Here is a 22,417-nt window from a genome sequence, read left to right as displayed (position 1 = left end):
TCAAGCAATTCTCCTGCCTCAGCCTCCCAAGTATCTGGGACTACAGGTGTGTGCCACCATGCCCAGCTAATTTTTGTATTTTCAGTAGAGATGGGGTTTCACCATGTTGGCCAGGATGGTCTTGATCTCTTGACCTCATGATCTACCTGCCTCGTCGTCCCAAAGTGCTGGAATTACAGGCGTGAGCCACCATGCCCAGCCAGTTGCATTTCAAAGAGTAATCTCTTCTACCATTTCTTCTTTTCCAAGCTCATCTTTAACTCTTGTTTTCTCTTACATTTTAAAATATCCTTCTTCTAATATATCATAACTTATAAAAATAAAATTATAACATTTCTCCTAGTACCAAAATTGGGAAACACAGATAATTGTCTTCCTTTTGTAAAATTCAAGAGAATTTTATATATACAGCCAATAACCACCCTGACTAACCAGGGGGATAACTAATTTTCCACGGCTAGGAAAGTAAATGCTATTAGAGATGGCATCACTGTAATGGGCTATCAGAGACAGTGATCATCTGCCAAAAACATTTTTAGGAGATACATGCAGCAACTCTAAAGGGACAGTGAGTGCATTCATAAAAATGCAGAACTGTCCAGCAATTAATGGCGCTATAATGATTATGAGCATGGATTTATAAACTGGATAGGCCCAGGATTGAATTCTGACTCCACCTCCTTCACTAGCTGTGTTATGACCTTGGGAATATTGCTTAACTTCTCTAAGGATCAGTTTTCTTTTCTGTGAAATGTGAATACAAATCTGCATCTCATAGGTTTTTCTGATGAGCAAATCAGATAACATCCTTCAATTATGTAGTGTTGATGAAATCTAGCAATAAAGCAACTGGGTTTCAGAGAAATAAGAGACCTGTTCCAGTTCACATAATACATCAGCGACAAAAGTGAGACTGGAATCTAGGCCTGATTTTCAGTCTAGTGCCCTTCTCACTTTAGCAAGAAGCCATCCCCCATCCAATAGAGTGAATGTGTGAGTTAAGGCCTAGAAAACCTGTTTTTACCCTTCCTCCAAATCAGCAAATCGTGACCCTCTGAATCCCAACCAGCACCTCTCTCCATAATGTATTTTCAACTATTAGAAATGAAAGTGTCTCAGGCATAAGTCTGTTTGACTCTCAGGAAGGGTCAAAGCCACTTAGTCTGACTAATTTGGACTTGAACCTTTTAGCTGCTGCAGTATCCAGAAATAATTTATTATCCTGACATTCCGTAAAAGAAGTAAGTATAAAACAAATATTCATACTGGCATTTTAAAATATGTCAGCAGAGAGGATCAAAGAGTCTCCATTCTTTACTTTATATCAAGATGAACCTATTTGGTACCTGTCATGGAGTGAAGCTTATCTAGACGCGACAGGAAGCAAAGGTTATCTTTAACACAATGGAAAAGGGCAAATGAATGTTAACATTTAATTAAAGCCACAGGATGAGAATGGCAAAGTGCAGGTCAGTGGTGGAAGGAGTGTGTGTCGGTGCCTTACAGAGGCAGGCCGGCTGAGCACAGAGGCAGAACCTGAACGCAGACAGTTGAATTAGCAGCTCTCTCGATGTCACCAATGTTATAGTTGTTTCTGTTCAGGTGATAGCACATACAGGCCATTTAGTACAGTGATTCACTGTATGGCTTTGAAGCCCAATCTAGCTGGATTTGAGAAGCTGCCCATGGAGTGGTTAGGAGCATGGACTGGGAGACAGAGCGCCTGGCTTCAAACACCAGCTGTGTACCACTTACTAACCCTGTGATCTCAGGCAAGTTGCTGAGTCTCTGTTCCTTAATTTCTTCAACTATAAAATGGTTATAAGACTAGCACCTACTCATAGACTAGTTAGAGAGATTAAACAAAGGAGTTAGTATTTGTAAAGCACATAAGAAGCTCTATCTAGGTATTTGTTAAATATAGCCCTGAGACATAGACTCAGCATATACCAGCTACATTCTTAGTAGACGTTATTTAGCCTTTCTAAGACTCAGGCTCCTCATCTGGAAGATGGGGCTAATCACAGTGGCTGGCTTACACAGCTGTGAAAGATAAATGGGATCATGCATGCACAGCATTTGGTATATACCAAAGAATCACCATCTTGGTTTTTATCTCACCAACTAGACCATACACTTCCTGAAGCATCTGTCATGTGATTCTTTGGGACCATAACAGAGCTTTCTATATTAACTTTTCTAAAAGAGCAAAAAAGATATAAAGATCCAGATAAAGTCCTATATATGTCAACAGAGACATATTAATGCCCAAACTTAGAAGATGCTTTCAGAAAAGAATTAAGTGGACATTCACGAAGAAATACAGGACGTTGTCCTGAGGCAGTGGCTCATGCCTGTAATCCCAACACTTTGGGAGGCCGAGGGTGGGTGGGTCACCTGAGGTCAGGAGTTCAAGACCAGCCTGACTAACATGGAGAAACCTTGTCTCTATTAAAAATACAAAAAATACAAAAAAAAAAAAAAAAAAAAAAGATTAGTTGGGTGTGGTGGAGCATGCCTGTGCTCCCAGGTACTTGGGAGGCTGAAGCAGGAAAATCGCTTGAACTCAAGAGGCAGAAGTTGCGGTAAGCTGAGTTCATGCCATTGTATTCCAACCGGGCAACAAGAGTGAAACTCCATCTTAAAAAAACAAAAGACAAAGAAAAAGAAAGAAACAGAGGACATTTGGGGAATTACACTCAGAAAATTATAGAACATTGAGGTTTGACTCAGTATTTACTGCACAGTCACCTTCTTCTTCCTCCCTGCATCCTTGATGGACCAGCTTCTCATTGAAACTTCCAGAAATTCACAGTTAAGCCTGCCACAAAGCAAATAAATTCCTTCCTTTCTTACATCCCAGTGGAACTTTTAAAAATAACTCTCACTGGTAGCAATTTTGAAAGTCCCACTTATTGAAGATATTCTTGGGCTTCTCTCCATTAATAAATGTGAAATCCCTTGATATAAAGGATCCCAAACTTATTAATTTTTATGTCTCCCAACTATATCAGAAACATTCCTACATCCTTAGTAGATGCTCAGTAAATGTTTATTGAACAAATGAATTAAATGATTAGGGATCCTGTATGTTTCTGTTTCTAAGAAAGCTGCCCATTTCAAGTGAAACATCTATTTCCAACATTTCCTGCTGCGTATGTATATTTTATCATATTTAAAACCTGGAAATCTAAAGAGATCAGTTTTCATTTCCTGACTCAAAGGTTGAATTTAAATTGTTTTTGAATACTTGAAATTTTAATTTCATGGATTATTAGACCTCTAAGGAAAGTCAAAGTCATCTAGTCATTCTAAATATTAGGAATCTAAAACCAATCATTGGCAGAGGCTGGATTTAAGGCTGGGTCACCTGAATGTTAATCCCACTGTATTTCCATTTCACCATTCTGCAAGCACTTTACGATTTACAGAGATCCTTTAACCTACGAAAAACTATAGCTTTTTGATCTTTAAATCTATCCTGTATAAAGGACAAACATTATGCCCTGTATTTCAGAGAAAGAAACTAAGTCTCAAGGAAGTCCAGAGACTCCCAATATTCTATAGCTGGGAAGTGGTAAAGCTAGGAGTGAGCCCAGGTCATCAGAGTCAGTCCGTTCCCCTTTCATTGGACCAAACTAAGCACATGTATTAAAAAGAGAGAACTCTTAAGAAAAATAGGAAGAGTGGAGGAAATACAAAGTAGAAGTATATTCAAAGTGAGTGGAGACAGCATCCAAAAAAGATTCCTGCCCACTAGCCCTCATCAAATACTCACTGGGGCACATTTGAGGTTTAGAACAACTATGCTTTGCAATGGCAACCAGCCCTGGAATGAGCATAAAGCAGGTTTCCTCCTCACTTCATCCGCAACACTAATAGATGTTTCCCTCTACCTCAAGCCATTCTGGGATGGAGAAGGGGAAAAAGAGAAGCAGCCCTCCCAGGGAGTTAAACTTTAGATAATTTGTATTACCAAAACAGAAAACTGAGATATATTTAACCACCAATTATGTGTCCACCACCTCTGACTTCCCACTAACCTCATATTGCTTGTATCATTCAAGTTTATGAAAATTCTTTAAGACATTCAGAAGACATAGATAAGAAGTTGTGTCATGGGCACTGTATCTGATACAAGGTTCTTGGAAGGATGCGTGATTCCTTGCCTTGCATCCCTGCAGTAGCAGCTCCTGCCCTCCACAGAGTGAGAGCCAGTAGGGGCAAGAACAGGGCAATTCCTTGGCTTTCAGAGGCAGAGCTCTAGTGGTAACAAGCAGGTTCAACACGCTAGAGATGTGTGTCTACCCAGTCAGAAAAGAAATCACGACATTCCTAATGAGGCATTGCAACCTGGCTGTTCTCAGTTGGACTCAAAGTAGAGTAAGCTGAAGTTACCTTGTAGATTGTGAATAATTAGCAACTCAAAGGAAAAATCATTTAAAAAACTATGATTATGACTCTTTTCTTTGATTCCTGGAACGATCTCATTTGCTGCAATGTCCCTTTTTTCTGCCAATCATCTAGTCAATACATATCTTTTGAAGATCCATCACTGTGACTTCGAGGGTTCACTCTGAGCCTCTTCCTGCTGTGCAGTTCCCCATAGGGCCAAGGTGAGACCTGCCTGCCCAGAGCCCACATGCAACCTTCTATTCTACATTGTGGCTTCTCAGGATCCCATAATCTCTTATGCAAGTGGCACAAGCCAATTTTTCAGAACCTGCATGAATCATTTCCGTGAGTTCAACTTCTGTGAATTCCACAAAAGTGTGCACAGTTATAGCTCAGGAGGGTAGTCAAGTACTGCTTATTTGGGGACAATGTGAACAGAGCTTGGACTTATGGCCTAGGGTGGCCATAGATATTCATGCAAGACTGAACTTAGGTGAGAATAGAGGAGAATGGGCCGTGGGCCAAGAGACTCTGTATATATTCCTGTTAAGCCCCACAAATGTGAGGAGTGGGCCTAGTAGCCCCTGTGGTTTCTGCTTCTTTGTTTTCGATTGAGTGACACAGCTGGTAGGATACCCACCTTGCCCATTATAGGATCTATAAGTAGAGGCATAGAGATCCATTGAGCATGAAGGAATAAGATAGAAGCCATGTAAACACAAGAACTTAGACTGAGACAGATCTGAGCACCAGACACTGAACTGTCACTGCTCTGGGACCTTGTGCAAATTGCTTAAAAAGAATCATGTCTTTTTCCTTTCTTTTTCCACTTTTATTTTGGATTCTGGGGGTAGATGTGCAGGTTTGTTACAAAGGTATATTGCATAGTGATGAGGTTTGGGGTACAATTGAACCTGTTACCCAAGATGTGAGCATTGTACTCAAGAGGTAGCTTTACAACTCCTACCCTGCTTCATACCTCTCTCGTTTGTATTCCTCAGTGCCTGTCGTTTCCATTTTTATGTCCAAATGTACCCAATGTTTAACTTCCACTAAAGCAAGAACATGTGGTATTTGGTTTTCTGTTTCTGCATTAGTTCACTTAGAATAATGGCCTGCAACTGCATCCATGTTGCTGCAAAAGACATGAATTTGTGCTTTTGTATGGCTGCATAGTATTTCATGGTGTACACATTCCACGTTTTTGTTTATTCAGTCCAACATTACAGATAGCTGTGACGGACATTTGAGTTCAAGTGTCTTTTTGATAGAATGATTTGTTTTCCTTTGGGTATATATGCAGTAACAGGATTGCTGGTCAAATGGTAATTAAACTCTTCATTCTTTGAGAAATCTTCAGCTGCTCTCCATCAGGGCTGAACTAATTTACATTCCCACCAATAGAGTATAAGCGTTTCCTTTTCTCCAAATCATGTTTCTAAAATGAAGTTTAAAATTTTACCTACCTTATAAAATTATAGCAGGTGATGGGATATAGATGTTGATAGCATGTATAAGGATGCTTCACACACATCAGGCATTTTATATAGGTAGTTATTTATTGAGTGTGAAGGATAATGAGGAAATAGATCTTACTACTTAGAAGATACCTGGGATGAAGTGAGAACTATTGACCTCAGAAAAGATTCATTGGAATGTGACATCTACTGAATGACAGAAAAGATGTTTCTATTTCAAGAAAATTTATTTGCCTAATTTCTTAATACAAGCAAAATGCACTTTACTCTTTTTAAAAAGAGTCTAATAAATGGGCAATAGATGCTCACCATTCATAGTATCCTTCAATGGTGTGATTAATGAATATGTGTGAGCACTTAGGAGTTCTATAAGCACCACTTCTGAATTCTTCTCTGACATTTAATCATGTTTTCAGTCCTTTTTTCTGTGTCTTTCTCTTTTATTATACATTGCCTTCTGTCCTTTTAACTTGAATGTTCTCAAAGCATGACAACATCTTGATTGCAGCAATAAATAGATTTGAGTTAGCTTTATGCCACACTAGTGCCTCAGTTTAAAACATATTGGGCTGTAACAGATGTTGCTAAAACAGAAAGCTTTGTGAAGCTCACATGAATAGTTATACAGGCATCTGCAATCTCATCTGAATACTCAACATGCCTTCTTTATTGGAATGGTAAATTACATAATGAAAGTTTATTGGGAGAGAAGTATGGAGGAAAGCCCCCCCCCCCTTTTTTTTTTAATAAAATAGATCTGGCCTATTGAATCTCAACCCCTCATTCACTGGGTGACCTTAGACAAGTCACTTAACCACTCTCTGACTAAGTTTCCTCTTCTGCAAAGTAGGGACTGTGGAGGAAGGAGCATCTGTTGTATATATCAGGAGTAGAAATATGAGCACTTCTGCCTATTGGATTTTAATATTGGAATCACCAAGGAAAATACAACACAATCAGGTACTAGACGGCACAATACTTTACTCGTTACACAGAGAAAGGACAGTGCAAGGTCAGTGTCAGTACTGTGTGTCAGTCCCCCATAGCCAGAAGGTCCCTCCTGGAAGCTGATGCAGAAACAATTGGCCTATAGGTACCCTTTCCGTGCTGCAGCAGAAGCACCTCATCCTCTCCCAGAAGCAGACAGATATAGCAGTGGGGTTGGCCAGGTGCCACAGGATGCCCAGGCCCAAGCAGAACAAAACAGGGAAAGTTATTCCACACAAGGTGGTAGGTCCACTGCAGGCCATGACGACCCTATATCTTGGTAAGGAAGTGTCCCAGACTCAAGGCCTACTTTTACAGATAAGCAAGAGGTCTAAAGACTTGCCTATAGGAGACTGCCTTCCTCCAGGGCACAATGTAGCACCTATCTCATACATGTGCAGTGAGGATTACATGGAAGAAAACCAAAAGCCTATACAGTGCTCAATATCATGTCTAACACAGCGAGACAGCACTCAATACGGTCACCCCAAATAAACAGACATTTGCATATCACCCTGATCATTTCCCAAGTTCCATTTGCCTTTATCCTCCCAATTAAGTTATGTTCTGATTATCAATTGTAAACAGCAGGAACACTGATGCTAGCAGTGGCTCTTGAGGTTAAAACTCTCAGGGGTAATATTTTTTTCTAACTGTGTTGTTATTTGAAGGAGGGCTCCGTGGAGAGATTAGAAAACATGTCCTCCTGGAATAATTGTTAGAAGTGAGAGTAATATGATTGTAAATTTTTACTCTTGGAATGACAAGTGTCTGCAACATGCAGTAATTTGGATTTCAGATCTTTACCTGTACTTTCTAAGAATTACTCATATATACAGTATATGTGTATTTGGCTAGAATGGTCTCTACAGAAGCCCATATATCCTTGTTAACACAACTTTTTAAAATGTCTCCCAAGAATATGGTGGCTCCTCAAATGAAGTTGTTAAAGAAGTGATTTCTCATTCTAAGATTTTGGCAATATATTTAGGTTTTGTTACTTATTACTGAGACTCACTCATACTTGTGCTCTTAATAATAGTTCTGACTCCAAAGTTAAGCTATTCCTAGAACTGTAAATACAATTTAAAATGATCAGAAAAGCATAGGTTACTTATTATGAGTATTTTTTGTTGTTGTTGTTTCTAACTGGTAGGATAGTCACAGTTTAACACATATTCACAGAATAAGCATTAAGCATTTAATATATACCAGAAATTTGGATTGGAGCTCTGCTGAAATTTTCTGACTTTCTTTCTATGAATACCCATTAATGTATATTTGCAATAAATGCATCTGATTTGCATATCAATAGAAACTAAAATAATATCAGAACTAGACTTAATGTAAATCTTCTAAATTTCAATATGGAATGAAATCTGTAAAAATCAAGAAAATTTTTTATCCCAATTGGTTGTGACATCTAAAAGAGCTATTGGACTATTGGAAGCGATCCAACGTGCTATAATGAAGTCAAAATAAATTTTACATGATGAAGGCATGGATACAGCTGGAAAAAAGCTATAATATGCACTAAAGTCGCTATTGATGTCTACTAAAATTAAACATAAGTACATACTCCAAGCTAGCAATTCCACTTCTAGTTATATACCTAAAAGAAAATACCAAAAGATATGTGCGGGAATGTTCACAACAGTTAATATTTACAATGACCAAATATTAAAAAACAACCCAGATACCCACTGCAATAGAATGGATAAATTGTGATATATTCATATAATGGATTGCTATACAGCTATAAAAAATATGCCTCTGTTAGATCATGGATGAATCTCATAGATATAATGCTAAAAAAAAAAAGCACAAAAAAGCTATATTGTTTGATTCCATCTATATTAAATTCAAAATTTGGTGATGTATCGGCATAATATTTACCCATAGAAGGTGCAGAGACCGAATGGAAGAAGTATGAGGAAGACAGATGATTGGTTGATAATGTCTGTATCTTAAAATGATTGGTGGTTACCACCGTGTGTGTGTGTGTGTGTGTGTGTGTGTGTGTGTGTGCATGTAAAAATTCATCAGAGTGTACACTTAAGTTTTATGTGCTGTATTTTCTACCTCAATATTAAATTGAATAAAGAGACAAGACTACACCTGTTTTCCCTGAACAATGAGCGTTGTATGAAATTTGAATCTACATCTTTGCCTTGCATAGGTATTTGCTTAGAGAAAGGACCCAGAGTAAAATGAAAATATAATTTCCTTATTCATATTTTTTAAAGAATTTCTTGATGGCAATATGAGAACATTAAACCAAGTGTGGGAACATTCTAAGCATGTAGAGCTGTGTGATTATACAGGTCGCACACACCTGAAGCCAGTACTGCACAGATAAAGGTGAAGACATCCTCGAAGGCAAGAAATTTTTGCTAAGATGAGGCATCTGCATGGTGTAAAGTAAATGATAAAAATCCCTGGTTCTTCCTGGGGATGGTATGGTTTTGTGTTAAAGAGGTTGTGTCCTATTAAGCTGAATGACTAAGGTACGTTTCTACTCCATCAAAAAGGCGACAGGATGAATGCTTACTATGGGAAAACATGCCAAAGCTGATTAGATAGAATGACTTAATTGAGGAGGGATAAATTTAAATCAGTACTATGAACAGGAAATATGTGTTCTATTAAAATGAAACATACCATGATCTCCATGCCAGGAAGGAAACATTGAAATCATTAAGTGATAATAAGCTAAAATGCTAAAATAGCTTGTGGACCAATGATAACTTCTGCTTTACTAATTGAAAATTCTTAATACTGTATTTATGCTACTTCAATCATTAAAATACACTAAAATTCTTTAAGAGGTCCATGCCTCCAGAGCAAAGCTTTTGTTGTAAGAAATGAGCAGGAAGAGATCAACAAGATATGAAAAACAAAAAGAGAAGCTGGGAAACTTGAGTTGCCCAACACTGTTACTGACTGCTTCCTTGTAGGAATGATGCTTACTCCGAAAACCGTAAAAACCAGCCAGCTGGGCATTGCTGGCTTACTTGTGTAACTCCTATGAGTAGCCTCAGGGTTCAGCAAAGAGGAGAACTGAGAGTCTACTGGGGCAGAAAGAAGTTACAGCATTCTTAATGAGGCACTGCAATGGGGCTGTTCTAGTTGGAATCAAGGCGAATGCAGTTGTCTTGTAGGTAGTGAATAACTATCAGCCTCAAGGCAAAAAAGCAAAATAAAATTAAATAATTAAACAAAAAATATAACTTTGTTATTGGTTCCTTTCTTTGATTTCTTGAATGGCAGTGAATGTTTCCATTTTTATCAATGCCTCTGTTTTCAACTACACATCCAATCAGTAAGAGCCTTTTGAAGATCCAACGGCAAAAAACACACATGCAGTTAAAATTAATGTGCAGTGCATCTGAGCTACCTGGGCTCACAAATGAACATCAGCCCTGAGATATTTTGTAAGATTTTTCGTAGCTCTTTAATAGATGACTATATTGTCAATAAGTATTTTATTCAGCAAACTTAGGTCACATGAACTTTCTAAAACTTTAGAAGCCTGCTGACATAAATGAGACTTTATCTGTATTAATATTTGAATCCATGTTTATTCCCAATTGAATTGCATTGGCAGTCACGTCCTTCAGTTATCTGTGGGTGTCCTAAGCAGCATTTCATAAGTGTTCACCTGCATTGCTGCCCTGGCCTCCTGGGTGATGCCCACAGCTCCTGAATTCACTGGTATCTGTACCATATCAGTGACCTTGTGGGAGCGAATATTTTTGGTAATGAATATTCCCTGGACAAGTGCTAAGGAGTAGGGTCATATGATTCCCAGGAGAACATAGAAGAGAAATGACTCAATTAGGGAAGAAGAGAAGTTTCCCTTTGAGAAGCCACACTTGAGCTGAGATCTAACCCAGGCGTAGGAATTCACAGGACACCTTTAGAACAGTAGGAGTAAAACCCTTTGGTGGGAGGGAACTTAGTGAAAGAAAGCAGGGGGACGGGCACATGTGTTAAAAAAATGGCTGCTGTAACAAATAAACCTTGAAATAACAGGTGCCTTAGCATAATAGCTGTTGATTCCTTGTTTCCTTAGGCCAAAATTCCAGCAGGGTTCACTGCGTCATACTATCATTCAGGAACTGGGGCTGACTGATGTTCCTCCGTCTTTAATGCATGAGCTCTAAAGCCAATTTGGGCATTGATAATCAAGCTGCAGAGAAGGGAAGGCAAAGCTCATGGGGGTAGTGTGAGATGATCTCATGAGCCAGGTCTGGAAAAAGACTGCCACTTTCACTCATGTTCCAGGTGCCCTATCTCAGGAACATGGCCACGAAATATGACCACACCTATGGACAAATTAATAATTTAAGAAAGTAATTCAAAGTTAAGAGATCTTGTACAGATTTTCACTGAAACCATTAGGACCTGAGATTGTTTATTACTTGTGGCTGAGTTAAGATATAGGTTGATTCCTTTACTCATTTATTCATTCTTTCACCTATTATTTTTCACACATTCATCAGTACCTATATTAAGTGACAGCCAATGGTCACTAAACCTCATTTTTATGCAGAGACTAGTAGGGTGTATGGAGGTGGCAGGAGTCACAGGTTATAAACGAAAGCATGAGAAGAACCATAGGCAAACATTTTTCATTTAACATTTTGGATAATCAATTGAGAAAAACACAATTATTTTTTTCTCCTCAATTGATTATCCTAAATGAGTGGAAGCAGCATAGTCTTTTTCCAAACCTGGCACATGAAACCGTCTGACACTACCCCCATGACCATCGGTGCTTAAATTAAATTTTTAGCAGTAGTAAACAGGATTAGGGGAAAAAAATTAAAGTAGGGAATACTTTCTATCTTGAAAATCAAGAAAAAAAAACTCACTTGATAATTTGTAAAATTGCCTGTAGTGTCATTCTGTTGTTCATATTCTTTGAAATTTCTTTGTGCTTCTATGTATTCTAGGCATAGCCATTCAAATTGTCATGCATAAAACTTTTCCCTTTATACAACAAAAAGCTCAAAGGATTGAATTGCTTTGCTAATTGACTTGGTGGATGTTAAGAAACATGTAATACTTTGCCATTCCCTTCTTGAGGTTTAAAATAAATTTTAAAATTGCGGTATGTGATCCATACTGAATGCTACAGTGAGATTTGCAGACCCGGAAATTATCCATCATGAGATACATGTGAAGATTCTCCCTATTCTTGACTCTTCGGAGTCAGATTCTGATAAAATATTTTTCTCAGCATGAGGACCCTATTTAAAACACTGTGCTAACTAGCAAGTAAATCCATTAGTATATTTTACATCCACATTTAAAGAACTGCTCTGCAAGCTTTGCTTTCTCCTGAGCTCAGCTGTGACACAAAGAAAGCTTTAAAAAGCGTGTAAGTAATTAAAGCAACACACAATTAACTAATTGATCCTAAAAAATAGCTTGTCCAACATCAGCAGAATAATTGCAGCCATTTTGTAGGGCCTCCTAGGCTGTGATCATTTATGAGTCTTCATTATTACTCTTCTAAAACAAACAGCCAGAGACTTTTTTTTTTTTTTTTTTTTTTTTTTTTAGCCAAGATCTTGTTCTGTTGTCTCCCAGGCTGGAGAGCAGCCGTTCGATCACTGCTCACTACAGCCTCATCCTCCTGGCTCAAGTTCCCGTCCTGCCTCAACCTCTTGAGTAGCTGGAACCACAGGCATGTGCCACCACACCCAACTAATTTTTTTTCTTGTTTGTAAAGACAGAGCTGCGGAGTATGGGGGTATGGTACGGGGTTTTGCTATTACCCAGGCTGGCCTCAAACCCCGGGGCTGAAGCAATCTACAGCTTCAGCCTCCCAAAATCCTGGGATTACAGACATGAGCCACCAAGCCCAGCCATTATTTTTATTTTTAAATAAAGAATTTTTGTATTCCTCTTCACTTAAATGAACAAAATAATAGATGTGAGCCTTTTCGATGCTTATAATGAATCACATAGATGCTTTAATACTGGAAGTAACCTCTAGGGAACATTTTGTTATGGAAGTTATGTTTGCAAAGATATGAGGATTGAGCCTAAGCTGGTTAGTATCCTGCCTGACATTGTACTGCTAAGTGACAAACCTGAGAACACTGGAGAGGGATTGAAAATAAAAGCTATCCTTAATAAATTGAGAGTAATTAGGCTCTGTTAATTTTTTGGATAATTTTAAGTCAACATTAAAGACCATAAAGCATGTAAGATTCTGTGCACTTATTTTATGCTCACAAATTACTATCAATTTCAACTTTAAAAACTGCAGTTTATCTTAGAATGTTTCTAAACCAGGATATCATTTATAGTTAATCTATACCTTCAATGGAGTGTTTTCCTCAAGAGGATAAAAGAATTGAGACTCAACTGATAATGTGCCCTAAAATTGATGCATCCTAGAATTAAAGCAATAGAGTATCTTGATGAAGCCATTTAATTATGAGAAAATGCTGACATTACCTGCTGGTAGAATACATGACAGTTAAACTCCTCTCCTGAACTGTTATAAATTTTACCTCTGAATATAATTGGATATCTGCTTGTAAATGTCTCAAACAAGTTATACTTCTAGAGAAAATGACTCAAAATCAGTTCATGTTAATTATTATATAAAACAATATGAATGGATGAATACTAGGGAGAGTTATGAGTCAAGACCTCTATCTGGAAGCATAACATCATATTGATCATAGTTGAGGTCATGTTATTGTAGTAAGTAAAGTTATCAAAATACTAACAAACAAGGATCTCCTACCATTCATTGTGTGCCAACTTTGTTTAAACCATCGGCCCTCTCCTTTACATGTATTTGTATAGTCAGCAAGGAGGGACTAATGAAACTGACAAACAGTAAAAGCCATAGTATTTGGAATAACCTAGCCATTTTTTTTTTTTTGAGACAGAGTTTCGTTCTTGTTACCCAAGCTGGAGTGATCTCAGCTCACCGCAACCTCCGCCTCCTGGGTTCAAGTAATTCTCCTGCCTCAGCCTCCTGAGTAGCTGGGACTACAGACGCACACCACCATGCCCAGCTAATTTTTGTAGTTTTAGTAGAGATGGGGTTTCACCATGTTGACCAGGATGGTCTCTGTCTCTTGACCTCGTGATCCCCCCGCCTTAGCCTCCCAAGGTGCTGGGATTACAGGCGTGAACCACCGCTCCTGGCCCCCAGCCTTTCTTAAATTGGTTTCATACATCATTTAAGAGACTAAACTGATCCCAGAAAAAAATGTGTCTTATCTGTGAGAGATGGTTCATTTGCCAAGAGTGGCACAGCTGTGATTCATGATTAGGTGCACTGGCAGTGGCTAATACAGACCTCAGCTCCTCACTGCTTTGCTAAGGAGCATTCTATTGTTCATATAACCACCATCTTTCAGCACTAGGGCACATTGTCCTGACATACTCAGAAAGGGCTCTGATGATTATACGGCACCCTTGGGCAGGGCTTGGTATGGGGTTTTATTGTAGCATAAAAATGTTTAGGAAATCAATGCCTATCTTCCATCATTACGCTATAGGCAATTGATCATGTATGAATTCTTTCCAGCCTTCATTTGTGGCATCATCAATATTCCAGTCTCATATTTCTTTAAAATAGAATGTCCCCACTATCATATATTTTAACATTCCAGTAAACATGATTTCTTCTCCCTTTGCTACCAAATACACAAAGTTCTCTGCTGAAAAGGTGACTCGGAATGCTGGATAAGTAATGTGTTGTTTTTTGTTGCCCCGTGTTTGCACATGCTATCAAATTCTACCTTTGTTCAGAATATCTCTGTGCTTACTGCAAACAATTCTTTGGACCATTTTGCTTCTTACTGTAATAAATGACAAATTGAATGCAAAGAGGGTTTGCTTGGAAAAAATAATGCTAGCAGATTGAATTGCAGGGTAATGCTATTATTTTCAAAAGCCACAATTCTCTGATTTACCAAGATCTGCCTTTCTTTGCTTATACAGGGAAGGATTACTGCTGACAAATTGTAACTCCTTTTCAAAATATTTACTTTTTTCTTTCAAGATTTCCTTATGAAACCTTTGAAACTCAGAAATAAAAGCTGGGAGCAGAGTGTCAGAGCAGCTGTGCCATCTAAATATAATTATACATTAATTTGCATGCGACTTGAGAGGTGGAAGAATATGTAAATAGATTCTTATGGCTACTGGCCATTAGAGTTTCTTTCTTCTTGTATTTTTTAATTCCTTTTTAAAGGGATGGCAAATAAAATACAGCATCCCTAGACTTACCTTTAAAGCCGGTAGAGTTTAGAATGTTGGTTGATAACTGTTTGCTAACCTTTCTAGTTTGGTTTTTGGGTTTTGTTTCTCTTTCCTGGTTTATCATTGAATCTCCAGCACCTGATCCCATGTCTGGTACACAGGAGTTGCCCTTCCACCCTCAGTGCCCCCCAAAAAAGAAACAATGAGAAGTTGTACTTAGTTCGAAATGTAAGGGAGGTGGAGCACACACAGCATTCTTGAGGAGCAGTCCCCTCCTCCATACTTGAAATCACATTAATCAATGTTGCTGAAAAGACATGAGGCTTCATGTTTCCCAGAGCTACTTAAAAGATAGCGCAGAGATCTGTAATCAGAACTCCAAGATTGTTTAGTAAGTAATACTTAGGAAAAGAAAGAACAACAGTATTATCAACTAAAAGTTAAGAGCCCTCAAGAACTGCAGCTTTGGAACATGCAGAAGTTAATGTTCAGGAATGGGAAAAGGCCACAGCCATCAACACTCCCACAGAAATTTTGAAATCTTTGGATCTCTTGTCTCACGTTTCTGAAAACATCCTGTTTCTTCTCAAAGATTATATTAGTTTTGTTTTTCTTCAATAGTTATCGACTATATAAGGGATAGACTTGAAATACAAAATTGTACACATCCAGATGCATCAATGGTTTGATGATGAACGTGTTCTGAATCCTCATTAGAAAAGCTGAAGGCATAAAATAAAATGCAAATTTTAGAAATAAAGGGGAACGTGAAATCCCTGAATATTAATGTTTTACTAGACCTTTGGTATTTGAAAAATGATTTTATAAATCTGAGTAACTACTAAAATGTAATTTCTATGGTCATAATTTTTCACTCTCAAGTGACAAAATCTTTTAACTGAGGAGAGTGGAGAAGTTGAGTTAATTGAATTTCAGAAGGACCATTTTTATTTCTCAGAACAAGTACATGTGTGCTTTGCTTCCCTACATACCTATCAGATGACAACATCATGTTGAAGAAATCACTATACTTAGTGAGCTATCATTGGGCTTTTAAAACTTAAGTATGTTTTGTACACAATTTTATGAAAAGCATTTTTATATGACTGATGAATCAAACTGCTGCTAGTAAGAATATATTTTGTCTTTCAAAATATTAACTGATAACAGATGTGGGGTCTTAAACAGAGATACAGATGCCTTTAACATTACATTTCATTGACATCTGATGACATACGATGCTTTTTCTTGAAGTTTAAAAAGGACTGGGAGGTAGATGCAAATTTCAAAAAGGCATATGGATGGAGCTGTGAAGCAGATGGGAAACTGGGAGAAGGTGACTTTAAAAGGACTCAATAGTCAAGGCCTGGTCCTCAGCATCACATTAAAGAATTAATTCTACACATACCCACCATACAGTAATCCTGGTCACTAAAATAGCGATTATTTATAAAACACTTGGAATGCATCAGGTATAATTCTATGTGCTTTATATACATTGTTATTTTACTATTTTTACAATAGCTCCACAACATAAATATTATTCTCCTTACTTTTTCTAGGAAGAATTAAATAGGAAACTTAGAAATTTTGCCCAAGTATGCAAAGAGTGTAAGGTTTTATTCAGATTCAACCCCAGGACTTTCTAACTCTATAGCTATCTCCTCACCACAACCTGTTCTGCTGCTCTAAACTTTTTTTGAGGCTCTACTATGTGCCTAGCTCCTTTCTAAATTTGGCTGATGAGGTGGTGGACAAGCAGGACCCCTGCCCTTAGAATCTCGCCCTCTAGTTAATGTTAGACCTTAAACAAATACTTGTATGAGTAATTAATCTATTATCATGATGGTTATGCTATAAAGTTTCCTTCAGGATGCTATTCTGTGTGAGGAAATGATACTCAAAAAAGAAAAAAATCAAAATACACATGGAAAAAAGGGAGTTCATTTCTCAAGAAATACTTTTAAAAATATCATTTCAAAAATCATTCATTTAAAGTAGTGTTTACACAACATGTGTTCCATTTGCCAAGAGCTGAAATGAATGTCTTAGCAATTCTCTACATGTAGCAAGAAACCATATGTTTTAGAAACAAAATAACATGAGCAATGTTAAATATATTATTATTATAATCACCTTTAGCATTTTTCATGCCAGTTGAGGAGAAGGGGGAGAAGCCAAAGTTTGATTTAATGTTTTCTTTGTTCGATTGCCTCTTTGGGACTGGTGGGCTGTTGTTGCTTGTAGCGGTGGATTTAGAGGTTTAAGTGAATAAAAAGCAGGATATGGCTAGTCAAGATATTTCTGCTTTGAATATATGCTTTTTCCCTGTGTTTTTCCTTCACTCCAACACAGAATTATCCTCCTCTATAACACAGCATCTGTTAAGTCAATTAAAACAGAACTCTTTGGAGCGATGTTGTCAATAATCAAAACTCATGACCATAAATAACTAAAAATTATTAAATATGACAGGCATTTCCTCCACATACTGAAGTAGTATTAGTAAATATATATGTGCTATGTGCTACATGATTTGTAAAAGTTTTCTCATTTTGCTAGCACATCTACCTGATAAACTGGGAATTGGCACCAATTGTCATTTTTGGTAGTTAGACCCATTTGACAGATGAAAAAACTGAAGTTCAGAAAACTTGAGTGACTTTCCCAAAGTCATCTGGCTAATAAAATGCACAGTTTTCAGCCCTAGGGCCGTTGGGCTACAGAGCCTATGCTGATTACTTGCCAGCCTGGAAGGTTATTTTGTATTTGCTGCCATTTTTTCTCAGGTGAATTTCAGTAGGAATAATGTGTTGTCAGATGTATCCAGTATAGAGAGTGCACAATCTGCAGGCAGAGCAAAATACCTACAGAAAAAAAAGAAAAAATTGAGGATTCTGGAGAATGAATAAGGAGGATCTAAATGCCCTAAAATTGCAGGGCATTATTGCAACCAGTCTGACCTACAGGCAATGTGCTCCTGACAAGCAATTCTCTTCTGTCCATTCAAGCAATCAAAACCCCATTAACCTTTACACTTATTTCCCTCTGTTCCTAGCACAAGGCAAGAATACATACATAGAGTAAACAAAAATGAATTTTAATAAATTAGGTAGAAATCTTAGTGAGGATGACTGAGCAGGTGTCACTCTTAGAGGTTACAATACTTTCCAGTTTGCCACAGTGTTTGGAATGTCCCTTTGCCCTTAATAAACATTAATGATCTGGTTATTTATTTGTTACCATTAGAAGAAAATCCATTTTAATTCCACTGTCTGCAGTCACAAATGATTAGCTGCCTTTGAGTTCCATGTTTGCTAAGTTTTGAATGAGAAACTTAAGTATACCTATAAAATAGCAGGTTTTTTTTTTTAAGTGTCATGGCGTGGTTTTGAGATTGTCAGAAATGGACCGTACACCTATGTGAATGGTAACTTTGACTTTTACTGACTTTAGCTAAGCTATACTTTAGAGATTAAAAAAATAAATGAATGACTTCTTGCTATATTACTCAGAATAAAATGAGATAAGAAAATATCCACATTGCCTTAAGCCAAACATATGGAGTTCAGGAAAAACAAAATGCTCATGCTACCAAAAAATAGAATGTTTGGTGACTTTTTTTTTCTAAATCCTGTGAAATTGGGCTATTAAATAAAAAGACTGAGCTGAGTGTGGTGTCTCATACCTGTGATCCCAGCACTCTGGGATGTGAGAGCAAGGGATCCCTTGAGCCCAGGTGTTGAAGATCAGCCTGGGCAACATAGCAAGACCCTGTCTCTAAAAAAGAAAATTTAAAAAACACCTGAGCATGGTGGTATATGCCTGTAGTCCCAGCTATTTGGGAAACTGAGGTGAGAGGATTCCTTGAGCCTGGGAGGTCAAGGCTGCAGTGAGCTGTGATTGCATCACTGCACTTTAGTCTGAGTGAGATCCTGTCTCAAAAATCAACAAATAAAAAGGGGTTGAGGAAGCAGGGAGGAGAATTGTACGTATTCTTTAAGTACATCAGTGATGCTTATTTGAATTTATCTAAATCCTTCTTTAATTATTGAATTTTTAAGTAAGATTAGGAATCTGCACCAATTTGACTTAGAGATGCTTAAAAAGGTGACATACTCTTCAGGAGAATTTCTTTTATCTGCAGTCTCTCTCCCTTATTCCACCTCCACCTTGACTTCCCTACCTACTTCCCCAGAATAAGAGAACTTTACAGACTCTCTGATACAATGAATTAGTTCTATGACCACAACAGAAGGCTTAGCTGCCAATATTTGTAGGTGTTGCCAGATGTGTTTCTGGGCAAAAAGTTGAGCTTTGAAAAGTACATATTTCTTTCACAAAGTCGCTGCTTCCTTATGACAGTTTGGCTATTATCTTCAGGATAATAAAAGTTCTGAGCAGAAAGTTCTTATAATAGTATTATAATCAGAGGGAAAGTAAAGAGAGGGTAAATCTTTGTAAAAGGGATATTGAGGACATAAGCTTGGATATTGGACATATGAGCAGAAAGTCAAATAGAAATAGATAGCTATTCATCTGGAAATCAGAGGTAGGTTATTTATGTTTCAGATTAAAGAAAGAAGGTTACTCTCTAGGATAGAGAGCAGGTCTGCGTTTCAACCTTGGTTTGCAAGATGTGCTCAGCAGTGAACAAGAAACAATGTAGTTAAGGGGTCAGGAATAAAGCAATTAGTTAAGATATGGGGGCAAAAATGTTGTGCCCAGGCAGTGGAAATTATTGTTTTTTTGATGATGCTTCACATAGATGTATACTGGCACAGTAGATGCCTCATGTGAATGCATTTGTCATTTATGGAAATGGATTAAAAGATGGTTAAAAATCCTATCAAAGAAAATGAACTGGAATAATTTTGACCCTAAGGATTAGTTGCAAACGTCCATTAGAATGATGATGATAAAGATTGGCTATCTTTTACTGACTACTTACTCAAATACATGCTTTCACATTTAAATAAACTAGTTAGCCATATAGTTCCATCCCCCTTTCTAAGACGAATAAACTAAGACAGGCAAAAGCATGTGTCTATGAAGCAGAGAAGGAAAATAGAAGGAGAAGGAAAAAGAAAAGGGAGAAGAAGAAGAGGGGGAGGAGGAAGAAAAGCGAGGAGAAAGAAAAAGAAGAGGAAGAGGACAAATAGAAGAGGAAGAGGGGCAGTAGGAGGGGAAGGAGCAGAAAAGGAAGAAGAAGAAGATAAAGAAGAAAAGGAGGGGGCGGGCATGGTGGCTCACGTCTGTAATCCCAACACTTTGGGAGGCCGAGGCAGGTGGATCACGAGGCCAAGAGATCGAGACCGTCCTGGCCAACATGGTGAAATCCCGTCTCTACTAAAAAAGTACAAAAATTATCTGGGTATGGTGGTGCACGCCTGTAGTCCCAACTACTCAGGAAGCTGAGGCAGGAGAATTGCTTGAACTTGGGAGGCGGAGGTGGCAGTGAGCGGAGATTGCGCCACTGCACTCCAACCTGGTGACAGAGCAAGACTCTGTCTCAAAAAAAGAAAGAAAAAAGAAAAAAAAGAAAGAAAAGGAGGGGAAGCAAACTCCTGGCAAAATGCCAAGTAAGCATCTATGAGAAAATGAGAAGACTTCCTCTGGAGACCTGAAATTGTCATGACTGAGGATTTTTTTCCCTGCTTAAGGCAAAAACTGCCCCAAAATGAAAGCCTTCATCATAGGAAGATGAAGTTTTCTCCCAAACCCGTGCACAATTTGAATATTAGATAATATAAAACATTGTTTTAAAAGCCTAAACCAAGAGTGAAGTGTATTCTGTCTTACACAATAGTTATGTTTGTAGAAGTTATACATAGGAATTTTGTTGCAACTCTTGGCAATTTTTATATAATAAAACTTCATTGTCCTGTTCAGTACTTACCTAATACCACCTGGTGGCAGCCAAAAATATCTCAGGAAGGGAGAGAAGTTGGGCATGCTTATCCCAATTGTTTAAATCCAACTTTCAGTCTCCAGAGGGGGTTGTTTAAGCACTGGAAATATTATTAGTATGCGATCACCTATGCTAGGTGGTTTGAACTCAGTGGAGAGCTAGCACTGAAATATGTCATATTGACAACACCGAGAATCACCACTGTTTATCAGGAAAACATTTTCAGATGGGTTTTCCTTAGCCATAATTGATAGATGTATTTCTTTGTTCTCTGTTTTCCTGGTTGTGGGCATTGATGCATAAGACAGCTGACTAGCCGTACAAATGCAGAACAAATGATCATGGTAGAGAACAAGCCTAAGTAGAACGTACAAAGGTGCCAAACCTATCACCTTGGCCTCATTAATACCAGGTTACAGCTAACTGTGCTAACAACACCTCCCATCACTCCGCATCATTATGTAATGTGAATTTCTCTTCATCAGTGACTTAAATTGCTTTTTCAGATCTAGTCCCCTGAAAATTTATTTTCCTCTAGGCAATCTCCTGTAAAACATTTACTTAACCAGTATTGAGTGAGTATCCATTATCTATTAACACTATGCTAGATATTAGACAATTCAGCATTTGAACTAGAGAGCTAAGATTCTTACTGTTATCATTCTAATATAGGAGACAAATAATAATTATTTAGTGCGGCTATGTTTCAGGCACTGTTCTAAGTGATTTGTTCTGATTGATTCATTTAATTCTCACAATAACCCTATTAGGCAGGTACTATATCTAATTTTATTAATGGCAAAATTGAAACATAGGGAAATTAAGTAACTTGCCATGGTCACCTACATATTGATAGAGATAGGATTCAAACCCATGCTGACTCTGAAGTTTATTCTTACCCTTAATCACTGCTTTCTACTGCCTCTCAATAAATAAGAAAACAAGCAGCAGTATACAATAAAATTAATAAACGACAATTTTTGGTAGTGAGATATACTATAAGAAAAATCAGTTATTGCAAAGGAATAGAGAGTAATGGCCTGATAAAGGAGAAGAAAGGAGAGGCTGCTGTAGACAGGGTGACCAGAGTATCTCTGAAGAGATGACATTAGAGCTAAGATCTAGATAAGAGAGAATCCACATTGTAAAGATCAGAGAAGAGACTCTCAGGTAGAAGGAACATTAAGTTCCAAGGCAAGAGGAATGCTTGTGAAGGTTTAAGGAGCAGAAAGTTAACATCTGCACTTGGAAATCATGGAACAAGAATGTGGGGAACAACGAGATACCATTTCACACCTGTTAGAATGGCTGTTATCAAAAAGACAAAAGATGACAAGTGCTGGCAGCTATGTGGAAAAAAGGACCCCAGTACACTTTTGATGGTAATATAAATTACAGCCATTAT

The 22,417-nt window shown here is 37.8% G+C and overlaps 1 protein-coding gene and 1 long non-coding RNA gene across 5 annotated transcripts in view; both read left to right on the top strand.

Annotated features, from left to right (window-relative positions):
- The window catches only part of LOC116545339, an 18,201-nt gene extending 9,990 nt beyond the window's left edge, over positions 1–8,211 (top strand). The window contains exon 3 of the long non-coding RNA XR_004266280.1: positions 7,052–8,211. This is a non-coding gene — a long non-coding RNA (uncharacterized LOC116545339). The remainder of the gene's footprint in view (positions 1–7,051) is intronic.
- KCNIP4 (potassium voltage-gated channel interacting protein 4) overlaps positions 1–22,417 on the top strand; it is a 1,204,862-nt gene that overhangs the window by 738,048 nt on the left and 444,397 nt on the right. The gene's annotated exons all lie outside the window — the stretch shown is intronic.

The sequence above is a fragment of the Sapajus apella genome, unplaced genomic scaffold (assembly GCF_009761245.1).
Source record: "Sapajus apella isolate SASKATOON/1434 unplaced genomic scaffold, GSC_monkey_1.0 scaffold5, whole genome shotgun sequence".
Classification (NCBI taxonomy): domain Eukaryota; kingdom Metazoa; phylum Chordata; class Mammalia; order Primates; family Cebidae; genus Sapajus; species Sapajus apella.
Note: the sequence above shows the minus strand (reverse complement) of the source record. Positions and strands in the feature narration are given on the sequence as shown.